The 14255-nt window shown below is 39.6% G+C and overlaps 1 long non-coding RNA gene across 1 annotated transcript; it reads right to left on the bottom strand.

The window, feature by feature from the left end:
* Window positions 1–1372: 1372 nt before the first annotated feature.
* Window positions 1373–14041, bottom strand: LOC148097983 (uncharacterized). The gene is made up of 3 exons (XR_015716710.1): window positions 13870–14041; window positions 9277–9512; window positions 1373–1951 (listed from the first exon to the last, which is right to left on the bottom strand). It is a non-coding gene; the product is annotated as an uncharacterized LOC148097983 (long non-coding RNA).
* Window positions 14042–14255: the final 214 nt, after the last annotated feature.

Raw genomic sequence — 14255 nt, 5'->3', positions numbered from 1 at the left:
CGTAGGAACGCTGCGTTACTGCGTTACTAAAACCGTGATTTCTTTTGCGAGAATGTCTCATGACAGTGACGTAAGCAAGTGCGACATTTGTGACAACAGTTGTGTGCAGATCAACAATGGATCATATATCGAGTGCAGGAGAGAGTATGAGCGTGCAGCGTTTAAAGCGTGGAAGTACTGACCTTACTTTGAGTTTGATTCCATAAAAAGTGACAAAAACATTAGCGTCCGTTGTGGGTGGGAAGAAAACTTCTTTTTACACCGAAAAAAAACCCTAAACAAGCTCCGAGTGCGCAACGACATAATGGGAAATTCACAGAGAAACTCACGGATTCTTCAACTGACCGCTGCGGCTCACCTGCACCAGGGCACACCTCCGCCTACCCCAGTAATTAGTTACTGATTACTTTTTTCAAGTAACTTGACCAACACTGGTGCTCAGCGGTGTGGCTGAATACATGATTAAGTACCCACACTTAGTGATGGTGAGATGAAGCCTCGTGGTGAACTGAAGCTTTCCATCCAACTGGTCGACTCGTGGTTTGAAGCATTGTGATGATTCATTTGCTCTTCTGCGCCATCAAGTGGACGATTCAAGTGAAACAGGGTCAATGATTATAATGATGGGATGTGTAAACCTCTAAACTGAATAAATAAATTGCTTTCATGGTTATTTATCCCGAATATTGTCTCAGTATGTCTGATACGAAAGAGAAAGTGGAAACTATCAGGGCAGAGTTTTGGTACGATTGTGTAACTGTGTAATCATGCTTATGTACGTGATGTACATAAGCCCGAATAATTTGTCCTGTTTTTACAATTTAAATTTCAGTGGTATATGTGAGCAACATGCTCAATATGTAGAGACCTGCTAACAGTTCAGGCCACTAAATATTTTCTCTAAAGCTTCTTCAGTTCTAAGGGTCAAATGGTGGAGAGTCCCATCTCCACCATTTGACCCTTAGAACTGAAGAAGCTTCTCGGATGAGAGGTGAAACGTCTTCAAGCAACTCAAAGAAGTACAGACGCTTTTCTTTCCAAGCTCCTTAGACTCTGCTGTTGGTGATTTAGCCTTAAGGTTAGAAGAGTTTATGACAGCTTAATATATTTTTGTCAATGATGTGTTGAAAGAGAAATAATAAGAACAATATTAGTAATATAATGAGCTCTGTTACGGTCTCTGCTTCAAACGGTCCTGCTCTTCCTTATTTAATGATATACAACAGGAGAAAGCATGGAGGACCTGTGATAAATACTGTATCAATAACAAGGTTAAAGAAGTGACTTTCAACATGTGGCATATTTGTTGTATGTACCTGTTTACACTGTCTCTATAAATGTTGGAAACCAAAAACAAACAAACAAAGGCGTCTGCTCAGTCACGTGACCACACGACAACAAATCACGGCAGAGCAGGAGTGGAAGGGAGAGGTGAGCTTGCAGGAGATCGAGAGGAGACTTCGCACAGCAAAATCTTAAATAAAATGAAAGAGATTCAGAGATTGATTCATGATTGAAGTAGAAACAGGAGGGAGGGGAGAGAATGAGAGAAGAAGAGGCAGCTGTGCAGCAAAGACACAGAATAAAAGGGGAGAATTGCACATCTCCCCTTCTAGAAATGGATGCTTAAATGAAGATGAATGAAGATGAATAAAGGTTTTGTGAAAATGACTACTGAGTTCCAGTGCTGTCTCTGGATGCTTCGAGGAATAAAAAGAACCAGGGTAAAACTGATTTTACAAATATATTTAACAATGAACATCAACAATCAAACAAACATAACACTTCAATTCATTATTTCAGTCCATTTCTCTCTCGTCCTTTCTTTTTTCTTGCCCATCCTCTCCACCGACTCTGCTTTCCTGATCCGTCTTCCCTCTCAGTCTTCTCTCTTTCTCCTTCATGCACCTCCTCTCTTGCTTTCGCAGGGAGGTGCAAAGATTGGTTGTAGCTTTCACAACAAAGGAGGAGAGAACAGAGAGGGACAGATTAGTAAAGGAGAAGATAAAGAGGCTTTTACCTGGCTCAGATGTTTCATTTTGGAAGTAAAATACTTACTAAGGGAAAGATTAATAGCTTATAAAGCTAGATTACCAATTGGACCAAGTGGACAAACCGTCTAGCGATTTCCTCCACGTCATTTCTGCACAACGCTTTTGTTGTTAATAAATTTGCCCAATGAAGCAATCGCAACAAGGCTTCCATGCCTTTTTTTTTTGTCTTGTAAGGTGACCTTGTTTAAAAAAAAAAAGTTTGTTTTAGTTTTTATTTGGGTCATTTGTTTTTGTTTTTTATCAATCTGCTTTCATTTTGGTTCACATAATTAACACCCACGCACCCTGAGGGAAAGTACTGTTAGCTTTTAAACACAGTAGCCGTGGAAAGCTGCAACCAACATTTATTTTTATCATCAGTACATTTGAAAGATATTTTTAATTAACTGACTGTAAAGTGTTACAAATGAGAGAAAATGCCAGTACATCTGTTCTCTTGATTTGGCTTCTAGAATCTCAAAATTAAGAAAGTACACCCTCCTTCAACTGCTGTAGGCCCATCAGGAATAAGAATACTTAAACTGTAGTGTACATCACCTCTCCTCTCGCGGTGCTGTGGTCTATCCAAAGGACACTGCTCTTGTGGTTTGTTCAGATGTAACTCTAAGCCATGCTGTGATGTTCTTTTTAGACACAAGAGGCTTTCTCCTGTCAAACTTTTCAAACAAGTCATACTCGTTCAGTCGTTCTCTAATTACACTGTCATGAACGTTAACATTTAGCAGGCCAATTTGGACCTAGAGCGCCTCAGATGTAGCTAGCTGCGTCTTTATTCCTATGGAAGCAATATTTACTTTATACAACAGACGGTTGATAATTACACTTTGACATTTTGGGTGACTGTGTGTCTAAATTGTGACAGGAGTGGTTGGAGGTTGGTGAACCCTTCAGAATGGTCTACATTTCTTCAAAAACATTATTTACAATATTACCAGTTTTTTAAACAAAACATTAACAAAGACGGCTAAAAGTGAGCAAAGATAAGATCCTGAGGTTTATTTTCTCCAGACAAAACGTTTCTCATTTAACCCTCTGGGATCCAGGGTATAATTGGCCGTTTTTGACTACTTTTGATTTTACCTCTATATTTCACCTTTAAAAACTGTTTATCTTGCCTTGTTTGTTATCATTATTTTCAGCACAACCTCAAATATCTGAAATTTGAGTTATTTTTTTTCTTTCATTTTGGCATATTATATTAGCACAATTGATCTAAATCCAGACAAAAAATTCAAAATCCGAAGAGTTATATTTTTTTTACTGTAAAACCCACAAACATGTTTAACGAATCATTTTCATAACTTGAAATGCAAATAGGAATTGTACATTTCTAAAAAATTATGCGCGTTTTGCAAACAACAAAGTTATATGGTACTATTTACCTAAAAATACAGCCAAGATCTCAGGCATTTTTTTATATAACCATTTAAAACTATTTACTGAACAATCAGGTGTTCTGCATCAAATTAGAAGGCACACAAAAAAAATAGTTTGTGTCCACTATAAAACAGAACAGCACAGGCCTAAACCCCGCAGGTCTGACAGCAGGAGGTGTATCAGTTCCTTTTTCCATGTGGGAACAACGTTTACACTGGAATTTGCCTTTGATGGCTTTTTTGGAGCAAATGTGACACTCAGCAGTGTAACTGACATACAATACAAAACAATAACTACACAACACACTAACCATAGCCTCTAAACACGCTAAACGTCACTAATGTCTCACATATGAAAACTCGCTCTCTCCCTTTCTTTTGCTCGCCCGCTTTCCGTTGTGGGTCCTAAAACTCCCCCTTCTCCCTAAACAACCAAGTGCCATATGTTGCCATATCGTTTTTTGATTGGCTGACATGGTAAACTTTAACACCAATAGGGAAGGGGTGTTTTTTCTTTTTTCACTAGGAAGCAGAGAGTGTTTGCTAGTGCTGTCCGTACTGTTCTTCCCGCTGTAAACACCACTGTTTTGTTCAGAAAAAAAAAAAAAAAAAACACATTCCATGTATTTTTTAATCATAACTCAGGTTTTACGTGGCCCATCGACACAATTCAAAAACTGGTATATAGTTTAAAGTCCGTACTCTTAACCCAGGTTGACAAGGCTCTGGCTCGTAGCATCTTGTAGCTGTGTCGGTTTAAATTGGTCATGTGATTCTGACGCGCCAACCCCAGGGGGTTAAACCATTTCTCTTTGGGTGGGGTGGGGGGGCTCTATCGGCTTTGTTTTTGCGTTCCTGCACATCATTGTTGTTCACTATTCTCCTGATGATGGAATCATGAAAAGTAGCCAATGTGAGAAAGTCATTTAGTTAGTCATCTGGGCATTTCCCAGGTTTCCTTTTTACCTCTCAGTCTACTGAACGCCTTTCTCTTGGGGCCATCTTCTGTGGCCAACGACTCCTGGGGAGGACTTTGGAGCATGATGTCATGAGAAGGGGCGTGGCCAGGATTTTTGGTTGAGGCACTATCTTCCTGGGCCAAACAAAGCTCAAGCGCAATGAGTCTGAAATTACTTTAGCCGAATTGGATACTGCTGTTTTCCAAATGGCGAGTGGTAAATCACCAGGTCCCGACGGAATCACAATTGAATTTTACAGATATTTCTGGAATGACATTAAAGATTTATTATTAGAGGTATTTAATGAATGTATAAATGATCAGATGCTCTCCAACTATGAAACAAGAAATAATTTCTTTACTTCCTAAACCAAACAAGGACTCTATCCTTTTAGATAACTGGAGACCAATCACACTTCTTTGCTGTGATTACAAATTTTTAGCTCATGGCTATGCCAACAGATTAAAAACAGGAATAACTCAAATAATAGATGAGACACAGTCAGCCTTTATAAAAGGACGTCATATCCATCATCATACCCGTTTAGTATTAGACATGTTGGATTACAATCATTTAATTCCTCATGATAGCCTTATTTTATTTCTTGATTTCTTTAAAGCTTTTGATTCTTTGGAGCATAATTTTTTATTTAAAGCTCTGGAGGCTGTGGGTTTTGGTCCCAGATTTGTTAGTGTAGTGAAAATGTTGGATAGAGATATAACAAGTAGTATTGCACTCAATCAAGAGTTTTCTGATAGTTTTTTAATCGTGGCATTCGGCAGGGATGTCCTATTAGCCCGTTATTGTTTATTGTGGCAGCAGAAATGCTTGCCATTTATATCAAACTCTCTTCAGATCTGGAAGGCATAAACATTCTTGATAAAGAATTTAAAATTAGTCAATTTGCTGATGACATTGCCTTATTTCTAAAGAATGTAAATATGGTCTCTATTGCAATTTATAAAATCCCTTTATTTTGTAAAGAATTCGGCTTAACACTAAACCTTAAAAAATGTGAAATCTTAGCTGTGCACAGATGTAACCAAAGTATTATTAACAATATTCCAGTAAAAGAGGAGGTAAAATACCTTGGTTTAATAATCAGTACAAATATTAATGATCGAGAGAATAATAACATAACCCCTAGACTGAATGTAGTTAAAAAAAAATACTTAATCATTGGCTAACACGTGATTTATCCATATTAGGTCTAATCTTACTGTCTAAAGCAGGTCTTTCAAGACTCATATACCCCTGTTATTCAATCTTTACGTCTCCAAAAATAATTAAACTATCCAATTCTATTATATTCAGCTTTATTTGGAAGAATAAAACGCATTATATACGCAAATCACAATTAGTTAAAGACTATGACAATGGGGGCTTAAAAGCTTTAGACTTTGAATCCATTGTTGCTGCGTTCAGGCTCAGATGGATAAAAGACTGCATTTCCTATCCTCAATCTACACTCAAAAAAGTCAACTAAGGCAGTTGTTTGATTAATTCAATAGACATTTGTCTATTTAACATGAACATATTGCGTTTAGGTTCTTAAATCATTATCAGTTGTTGGTTTAACATAAAATAACAAAAAGTTTAATGAAGTAGATTTGCATTCTTCAGTTCAATTAAATGTAATTATTTTAAATCAACAACTCTAAAACCGATGCCTAGTTGCAACTTCTTATCTTGTGCGCGTTTTTTTTATTTTGACAGCAAATGCGCACCTGCGGACCACTTATGTGCACCCCTGGTTATTTAGCTCGTCATATTGCAGCCACAGAAATTCTTTTGTCCATGAAACCATAAAGCTGCACTTTCTTTTTGCCTTATAGTCTGATTTGTCATAACTTTTCCGTTTTGTGGTAAGCTTTTCTTTGGCTGTCACTTCTTCACCCTGACCTGTCTTATTTGGCTCAGCAGAACTAAAATATATATCCTGCTGCTTTTACACAGGCACTCACATAACGCTCAGCGATTCTCTACGCGATCAACCTCTCACATGTTTAAGCTTGTTGCGGGAGATTTCACTTGTCATGTTTGCATAGTAAGATAACAATTGATAAGACGATGTCAGAGGAATTGGTGCGCAAATGATCGTCACTCACCAATCAGTGCTGTCGCTCTCTATACACAGTTTGCGCGATTGCAAAGTGAAAGCAAAAAACAAGCGCAAATTCAAATGCGATTTCAATGTGTCACATATTGACAGTGACTCATCGATGCCAATGACATAATTACCCAGCTACATTTCCGAAAGAATGCAAAAGCATTGACATATATTTTTCCTTCCTACGATAGCCCGACGGGCAGGGCAGAGATAGATTTTGGTAGCCCGACTGGAAAAATCGCTAGCCCTGGGATGTCGGGCTAGCGATTTTGCGAGCCCTGCATAGCAGTTTTTTTAAAAGCCGAGAAATGCACCGTATTTGATAGCTTGCTGCGAGACCTCACACCGAGCACATCTACTGCGGGTGTGGTGCCTGTTATCGGACCTGGAGTTAGCAACATCCCCCAAAAACCCGAAGAGGAGAGTCCTGGCCCCTAGCCCTGCCAGTGTAGCAGAAATGATGATGGCGGCAGCAGCCGTTCTTCTCTGGGTCAGTAGCTTAATGTTGTTTGTGTGTAATTTACGTTGAGTACGCCAACCACGTTATTAAATTAATGCACGTAAGATGAACTAGCAAACACCGTCGTAGTTACATGCGGCTGTCTTCTTGTTTGATGGCAGATACTCCCTTCACCCTGTGTAAACACAGAGCGGACCCGACGCATCAGAATCAGCTTGGTCTTTCTTGGCTTTCTCACCCGACGGCCCAAACACGGACACGCTGTCGGAGCTTAGCAATTCTGATGCGTCGGGTCCGCGCTGTGTCTCAGTCTTTTTTTGCGCTGATTCTGAGCTGCAGGTTTTGTCTCTCTCCAACCAAAATTCGCAGAGTCAGCAGCAAAAGAAGCGGCAAACTACGCTTCACATTTGATCAATGTCGTCATGAATTCCCTCTGACTTTTGCTGTTTTGCTTCCACCACGATTAAAAAAAAACAAAAAAAACAAAAAAATAAATCACACTTCATGCACAGCTCTCTCTCTCTCTCTGTACTTCAAAAACTGTTTCCTGTCTCAAATCTCTGTTTTCTGCATTATTCATTCACTTATTACCCACCAGTCTACCGTTGTTTACAGCGCTGTCTTTTTCTTTTTTCACTTAAATGACCTCGGACAAGAAAGCCTAATTTCTGCTGTTCAATACTGAAGAAATTTAAACTTCTTAAAATTATGCAAAATTGCAGAATATTTTAAGGTTACCTGCTATAAAAAGCCAGACCAGGAAAATCTCCTTCGTGTTTTTCTGTGTTTTATTCTCAGTTACTTTCACACAAAGGCATCTGCTGTGATGTTCACAATTCTGATGAAGTCTCATGTGTATCAGTACTGATAAGTGATCAGAATTATAATATTTCTGACTGTCTGAGGCTAAATTGAATCAAATCAGGACTTTGAGAACCAGAATTGAATGGATTATAGAAATCAGTGATGATACCCAGCCCTAGTGAGCAGCCTAGGCCTGAGAGAAGTGGATGTAGCTGTGGGTAATAAGAAAAGATGAAAAGAACTATTGATAACTTTTTTGTTAAGTTAAGGCCTGATCCGTCTGAAATTCAAAGCCAGTGCTCTGACATGGTGCCATCAATCTTTGAATGCTGTAAAAGCACAGTGTATCCAGGAAACACATTATATGCTGCAATAAATGCACTGCCCAAGTGTCCCCTCTCCCCACTGCCTTTCAGCAACAGACAGCAGCAAACAGGTCATCAGAGGAGGCCGAGATGATGATTAAGTTGAACATTTTCTACAATATTGACAAAGCACTTTAAGCACAAGTTTGTTAGTTAATAATTTAGAAATGAATATTATCTGTATGGACTTCCCCCCCCAAAAGAAAGTGCACATGTAAAACTGCAGTGATAAGCGATACGGTTGAAAAGTGTGCGCCTAACTTTTGTGCTGGTACGCCTAAATTTTTAAAGTTAAGCGTACCGGTGCGCCCATGTCAAAAAGTTAGTCTAGAGCCCTGATTAATTCCCTCTTGCTGTTTTGTTTCCACCACGAAAAAAATAAATAAATAAAAATCACACTTCCTGCACAGCTCTCTCTCTCAGTGTACTTCAAGAACAGTTTCCCCGTCTCAAATCTCTGTTTTCCGCATTATTCGCTTGCTTATTATACATCAGTCTACCATTGTGTTTACCGCTGTTCGGTGGTTGTCTTTTTTTTCTTTTTCTTTTTTCAAAACTGACCTCAATGTCAAGAAAGCCTCAATTCTGCTGTTACCGAACAGATCTAAAGTTTTACAAATGATGCCAAATTGCAAAACGCTCAGCTGTGTCTCACAACCTTTGTAACTTTGCTCTGCTTCACTTCAGCAGCATCAGGTAATGTTCATATATTGATTAATGGTTTTCTTCCGTTTTTGTTCTACTGCAGAATATTTTTAAGGTTATCTGGTATAAAAACCAGGCCAGGAAAATCTCCTTCATGTTTTCTGTGTTTTATCCTCAGTTACTTTGACATAAAGACATCTGCTGTGATGCTTACACCAGGCTTAAAAGCGGTTGTATTACAATAAAAGACCCTGAAATCGCTTTATGACGTAAATAATTTAATTGTTACTAACTCAAAAAAAGATTCCTACTAGTATATTTGTGGTATGCATAAAATTTTAAATAGAAATGAATTTTGAAATATACACTGCTTCTTATGTCAAAGTCTGTAAAAATAGATAAATAAATAAACCACATATAACCCTTGCTACTACTCACTCCACTGTCCAAAAGCAAAATCAAACCAATATACAGATATCTCACCGCGGAGAGCTGTGCCTTACCCCGGCTCCTCGGAGAAGAAGACCCACGGCGCGGCTACCTGGGAGTCACTCACCGGCTGGCGCATCTCCATCTGAACACCCCCGGTGCCGCGGCGCGGGCGTCTCAGATGGCCAGCAGCCCCCGGTGGCACCTCCTCTGTCCACGCTGGTCCTCGGGGATTCCATCGTCAGGAACGTGCGGATGAGGGGGGCGCTCACGCTATCGTTCCCGGGAGCCACTCCGGGTCCACCCCCACCTGTGGCAGAGGGATAGGCCGTTTCAGCTGGCTGCTCAGCCTTAACACCTGGCTTTCCTCCGCTTGCGTCTCCCATGGCGTGGGTTTTATTAACAATTTTGATGCCTTCTGGGAGAGGAGGCATCTTTTTGGGGCAGACGGGCTCCACCTCAACGCCTGGGGATGCCGTTTGCTGTCCGCCAATTTGGCATTTGGCGTACAGCACTCCCGCACACCGCCCTGTCACTACCCCAAACCGACATTACCTGCTGATCTGTCTGTCACTGACTGATGTTCCCCTGGTCCCAGCTCCTATATTTGTTCCACTCTTAACAGTAATACACAAAACTCTGGACTCGGACCTTTCTCTCCCACAGTCAACACAATACCCGTCATAATCACAAACAGAGAGCAACAGAATTATCATAAATCCAGTAACTCCAAAAACATTAATAACCTCCGGCCTCTTCAAAAATGTCAACATCCATTCAACTCTATTGTCAAAAATCCACCAGTCTCAATCAGTATGGCACTTTTAAATGGCCGCTCTCTGTTGAACAAGTCTTTTATTATTAATGATTTAATTTTAGATAATAAACTTGACTGTTTATTTTTAACTGAAACATGGCTGGGTTCAAATGCACCAGTTGTTCTCACTGAGGCCTCCCCACCAAATTTTAATTTCTCTTTTTCTATTAGAAGTGGTAAGAGAGGTGGTGGGACTGCATCTTTTACCAACAACACACTCACCACCAAACACATTTTATTTGATCATTTTACCACTTTTGAATTCCATGCTATTGTTTTCAGCAGCCCCACAGTTTTATCTGTCACAATTTATAGACCACCTAAAGACAGTGCTGCTTTTATCAAGGAATTCTCAGAATTTTTAACAAACATACATTCAAAATTTAATATGATCATTTTAACCGGTGATTTTAACCTGCACATAGATAATCCTTCTGACCCTGCATCAAAAGAATTCTTAAACATTCTTCACTGTTTGGATTTTACCCAGCATGTCACGCAGCCGACTCACAACAGAGGACACACTCTGGACCTGGTCATCACCCATGGGCTGTCCGCCAGTGTGTCCTCTGTTGTTGACTTGGCTGTCTCTGACCACTACTGTGTTTTTTAACATCACCGGTTTTATTCAGCGGGAGACCTCGGTGCGAACTGTGAGGAGGTGCTATCTAACCTCTGAAGTGGCTGCAAATTTTACCAGGGTTTTAGACGAATGCCCCCCTGTGATTTTACCTGCACCCTGTGATTTTATTTTTAATCATTTTAACAGCAAACTGAAGAAAAGCATCGACTCCGTTGCTCCACTCACCACCAAAAAGATTAACATAAAACATGCATCATCCTGGAGAAACGAACAAGTCAAAAAACTCAAAAGAAATTGCAGGGCAGCAGAAAGGAGATGGAGGAAAAATAAAAATACAATCAACCATCAAATATTTTGCGAGCAACTTAAAATGTACAATAATACATTAAGGAATTCAAGAAATTCATACTTTGCCAAAATAATCAGTAATAACAAAAATAATCCCAAGGTCCTCTTTTCCACCATAGATCATTTATTTAACCCTGATTTTAACAGCTCCCACAGAACCCCCACAGACTCGCTCTGTGAGCAGTTTGCAGACCACTTCAGGGGAAAAATCAGCGCCATCAGATCTGATATTTTATCTTCTCGCGATATGATTTTAAACACATCTGAGGGCTCGATTGTACCTGAGGAGACACTGGACAGCTTTGTCCTGGTTAATGCTGAGAACCTTAAGAAAATTTTCTCCACAGTGAGACCCACCACATGTCTTTTAGATCCTATCCCTTCTTCACTCTTTAAAACACTTTATGGATTTTTTTGAAGCTGAGCTTTTATACATGATGAATTGCTCTCTTCAGTTGGGTGTCTTCCCTGCTTCCTTTAAAACGGCAGTGGTGAGGCCCCTTCTGAAGAAGAGCAATTTGGATTGTAATGATTTTAATAATTACAGACCTGTATCCAACTTACCATTTTTAAGTAAAATTTTAGAAAAACTTGTTTTTACTCAGATTAATGACTTTTTGAATGATAGACAGATCCTGGAGATATTCCAGTCTGGATTTAAGGTGAACCACAGCACAGAGACTGCGCTCCTAAAGGTTTTAAATGATCTTAGATGTAACTGGGACTCCCAAAAGCTCTCAGTCTTAGTGCTACTAGATCTAAGCGCAGCCTTTGATAGAGTAGACCACGCTATTCTTTTAAACAGACTGAAACGCATGGTGGGCCTCTCTGGTGCTGTACACAACTGGTTCACTTCCTATCTCTCAGACAGAACTTTTATGGCGAGTATGGATACATGCTCCTCTAAGATCCATAAAATGACATGTGGTGTGCCTCAAGGGTCGGTTCTAGGCCCTGTACTTTTTAATTTGTATATGCTCCCTCTCGGCGGTGTCATCAGGAGGCATGGAGTGAACTTTCACAGTTACGTTGATGACACTCAGCTGTACATTTCCGTGTCTCCTATTGACACCAGACCAATGGATGCCCTTTTTAACTGTATTTTAGATATAAGATCTTGGATGGCAGAAAACTTTTTACAGCTTAACCAGGACAAAACTGAAGTTTTAATCATCGGTCCTGAGGCTCAGAGAGAGAAACTCTTGTCTAAATTACAGGCATTTTCACTATGTCCTTCGCTACAAGTGAAAAACCTGGGTGTTGTTTTTGACTCTGAGCTTGGTTTTATCCCATATATTAAACATGTAACCAAAATCGGATTTTATCATCTAAAAAATATAGCCAGAGTTTGCCCTATTCTCTCTCGGGCCAACACGGAGATGTTGATGCATGCTTTTATTACCAGTCGCATTGATTACTGTAATGCCCTGCTCTCTGGTCTTCCTAAAAAGAATATTTCAACTTTACAACTTTTACAAAACTCTGCAGCTCGTGTGCTGACGAAGACCAGAGGGCAGGCCCACATTACACCGGTTTTAGAATCGCTGCACTGGCTCCCCGTGTGTTTCAGGATCGATTTTAAAGTTCTTCTATTGGTTTTTAAATGTCTTAATGGTCTTGGGCCTTCTCATCTCTCAGATCTGCTTTTACCATATGAACCCTCGCGGACCTTGAGGTCCTCTGGTACTGGCCTTTTGATTGTCCCTAAAGTCAGGACACATACTCACGGAGAGGCAGCTTTTCAGTGGTATGGTCCTCGTCTGTGGAACAGCCTGCCGGAGGAGCTCAGGGCCGCAGAGAACGTACATGTTTTTAAGAACAGGCTCAAGACCCACCTTTTTAATTTAGCTTTTACTTAATGTTTATTTATTTTATGCTTATTTATTCTATCCTGTTATTCTATTGTTAATTGCTGCTTTTAACCATGTAAAGCACTTTGTGCTACATTTTTTTGTATGAAAAGTGCTTTATAAATAAAGATTGATTGATTGATATTAATAACATATTAATGTAATAGTGTGACTATGCAATGTATAAGTTGCCACAGAGAGACAAAATTAGAACTTAGTAAAATTGTTCTAATACAGTCCTTTATCTTAGAAAAAAACAACAAGACAATGTTTAAGTACAACTTGATGTTAAGTACATGTAATTTTGGTGCTAGTTAAGCAGTATAGCCACACAATGCTTTCAAACTGTGAAAATTGGCTAAGGCTATGTCCACACGTATTTTTGAAAACTTGATTTTCCGTTTTAAAAAATAATCCCATCCACACATAAAGCCAAAAATGATGGAAAACGCTGCTAGGAACATCCCAAAGCAACAAGTGGCGAAATGTTGGCCAATCAGAAGTCTAGAAGCCTCGGTGGGAGATAGTAAACAAAGATGGCGCATAGAAGCAGAGCGAGTGCTATGTGTGGAGGGACAGTAACTGTGTGTGTATGTGTAAGCATTTAAACACTGCAGAGAGTACAATTAACAGTAACAGTATTTTGTCTAAGTCCCCCATTGCAGAAATTCATTTCACCGAAACAATAACGTGGCGCACACTGTGACGTCAAAAAAGGCGCACATCTTTGGCGCTGCGTTTTCTCCGTTTTTCTCGTCCACACGTAAATGCAAAAACGGAGTTTCAGAAAATATCCACCCTGGCCGGAGTTTTTAGAAATCTCCGTTTTCAGTGACCGAGAACGCCGTTTACGTGTGGACGAAAGGTGCAAACGCATAGAAAAATCTGCGTTTTCAAAAATACCCGGGTACGTGTGGACATTACCGTCAAAATTTCAGCTAGCTTAGCCTTGACTGAGTGCTAGGAAAAAGTTCACCAGGACTTGTGACATACTTTACTTTGCAGCATCATAACTTTGTAAACATTTCATTTATACTTAGGGATTCAAATTAGATCAAAAAGTTCTTACCTTTAGTGCGAAAATAAGTCCAAAGCTCAGAGATGCACGTGACCCAAAAAATCCCAAGGGCAAATGAAGAACGTTCCAGAATGGGGGGATGGGTTTGAGGAAACCGCGCGATATTTCTGGAAACAACGCGAGATTTTGAAAAGCACTCCTTCATGGAGCGAATTTTTTTTTTCACCAAATGTGAAACAATTTTAAGTCACATCTGTTCTTTGTGTTTCACTTATATTAATATATTATATATATATACATATGCATAAGTTTAGCCGGGTACCAAAGCAAATCATTTGTACTGTACAAATGTACATGTAAATATGATGGTGTATCATAAAAGATTGATACCAAATTGATCACTTGACCCATATTACGTTACTTGCTCTTCGAGTGAA

This window comes from Neolamprologus brichardi, chromosome 17, assembly GCF_056152115.1.
Source record: "Neolamprologus brichardi isolate AB-2024 chromosome 17, ASM5615211v1, whole genome shotgun sequence".
NCBI classification, from domain to species: domain Eukaryota; kingdom Metazoa; phylum Chordata; class Actinopteri; order Cichliformes; family Cichlidae; genus Neolamprologus; species Neolamprologus brichardi.
The sequence above is the reverse complement of the archived record's forward strand: the minus strand, read 5'-3'. Positions and strand labels throughout refer to the sequence as shown.